Source organism: Chrysochloris asiatica, unplaced genomic scaffold, assembly GCF_000296735.1.
Source record: "Chrysochloris asiatica unplaced genomic scaffold, ChrAsi1.0 scaffold00039, whole genome shotgun sequence".
Taxonomy (NCBI): Eukaryota; Metazoa; Chordata; class Mammalia; order Afrosoricida; family Chrysochloridae; genus Chrysochloris; species Chrysochloris asiatica.
The window spans coordinates 10,457,358-10,459,628 of NW_006408557.1; the positions used below are offsets into that span (position 1 = coordinate 10,457,358).

The window sequence follows — 2,271 nt, forward strand, 5'->3', positions numbered from 1 at the left end:
CAGTTCAAACCGACCAGCTGCTCCCTACACAGGGTCATTATGAGTCAGAACCTATTCAACAGCAGCAATAGCACCCTAACCCCAAACCAAAGCCATTGTCATTAAGTCAATTCATACTCATAGCAACCCTGTATGGTGGTGGTGTGCCGTGGGGTCAGTTCTAACTCATAGCGACCCTGTACAGGCTTTCCCGTGGCTGGAAATCTTTACAGGAGTAGAAAGCCTCATGTTTCTCCCACGGAACAGCTGATAGTTTCGAACTGCTGACCTTGTGGTTTGCAGCCTGATTTGTAACCGCTACGCTACCGGAGCTCCTTAGCAACCCTGTATAGGGTATCTGAAACTTAATCCTTTTAGGAACTGACAGCTTCATCTTTTGCCCAAGAAGTAGCTGGTAGTTTTGAACCACTAAACTTGTAGTTAGTTAGCTGTTGTTCACCTAATCCACAGTGCCACCAGGGTCCTGGCATGGTGCTGTAGGATCAGCACTTGACTTTGAACTACAAGGTCAGAGTTTAAACCCACCAGATTATACTCAAAAGGGTCAATATAGTTGGAACTGACATGATGGAAGCACAGTGGCTCTGTAGAATAAGCACTGGGCTGTAAACCACAAGATCATTCACACTTAATAAAAATAATATATGCATATATATGAGTACATGAACACAGTGGCTCTGTAGGCTAAGCACTGGGCTGTAAACTACAAGATCATTGGTTTAATTCCACCAGCTATACTCCACAGGAGAAAAGAAGAGGCTTTCTTCTCCCCCAAAGATGTATAGCCTTGGAAACCCTATACAGAGTCACTATGCGTTAGAACCAACTTGACAGCACTTAATAACATATATGAACACACACACACATAATTTGTATTTTCTATTTCATGAATTTTTTAAGAGGAGTGGTGTGACATTTATCATTAAAAAGTACATTTAGAGATATTCTGAAGTATAATGCTGCCTTGATAGGATAATATCCATCTGCCTACAAAAAAAGATCAGATAAAATTAATGTTATTCTAATTTATGCACCAGTACTAATGCCAAACATCAGAAAAATGAAGACTTTTTACTAACTTCTGCAGACTGAAATTGATCAAACATGCAATTAAGATGCATTGATAATTACTGGTGATTGCAGTGCAAAACTTGGAAAAAAGAAGAAGGATCAGCAATTGGAAAATATGGCCTTGATGATAGAAATGATGATGAAGATTGCATACTAGAAATTTATGAGACCAACTACTTACTCATTGCAAATACCCTTTTTTAACAACATAAACTACAATTATACAAGGTTAGGGACTGACCACCAATTGTTCACATAAAAGTTCACACTGAAGCAGAAGAAAATGAATACATGTCCACAAGAGGCAGAATGCAACCTTGAGTATACCCATCACCCACTGCCACTGAGTCAATTCCAACTCATAAGGACACTGTATAAGGCTTCCGAGGCTATACCTCTTTACAGGAGTAGAAAGCCTCAACTTGCTACCATGGAGTGGCAGGTGGGTTTGAACTTTCAACATTTTGTGTCCCACCTAACTTAGGAGGTCATCTCAAGAATTGACTTGATGCATTGGAAACTAATGACCAAAGACAAGATAACTTGAGGAATGACATCAAAGACATCAAGCAGGAAGAATCAAAAGGTCACTAAACAGATGAGGAAGAAGAGACTAAAATGAATGTCACAGGAGACTCTGAAATTTGCTCTTGAATATAAAGTTGCTAAAGTGAAAAGAAGAAATGGTGAAGTAAAATAGCTGAACAGAAGATTTCAGAGGCCCATTCAAGAAGTCAAAGTAAAGTATTATACTGACATGTGCAAAGATCTGGAGTTAGAAAACTAAAAGGGAAGAGCAGCTTTGGCATTTCTCAAGCTGAAAGAACTAAAAAAAAAAAAAAAAAAAATTCAAACCTTGAGTTCAAAAATTGAAGGACTCAAATACCCTAATACAATTGAAGAAAGAACTAGACATCTCTACAATAATAGTGGCAGATTTTAATACACCACATCAGGAAAAGGACACTGAATAACATAATCAACTGACTAGACCTCATAGATCAACCCAACAGCAGTACAATATACATTGTTTTCCAGCGCACACAAATCATTCTCCAAAATAGAACATGTGTTAGGCCACAAAGCAACTCTGTTGTTGCTGTTGTCAGGTGCCATCGAGTCGGAACCGACTCATAGCGACCCCATGCACAGCAGAACGAAACAATGTCCGATCCTGGGCCAACCTCACTACCGCTGCCA

At 39.4% G+C, this 2,271-nt stretch overlaps 1 protein-coding gene across 1 annotated transcript in view; it reads right to left on the reverse strand.

The window, feature by feature from the left end:
- Positions 1-2,271, reverse strand: part of LOC102837429 (ribosomal biogenesis protein LAS1L-like) — an 18,340-nt gene that overhangs the window by 1,211 nt on the left and 14,858 nt on the right. The gene's annotated exons all lie outside the window — the stretch shown is intronic.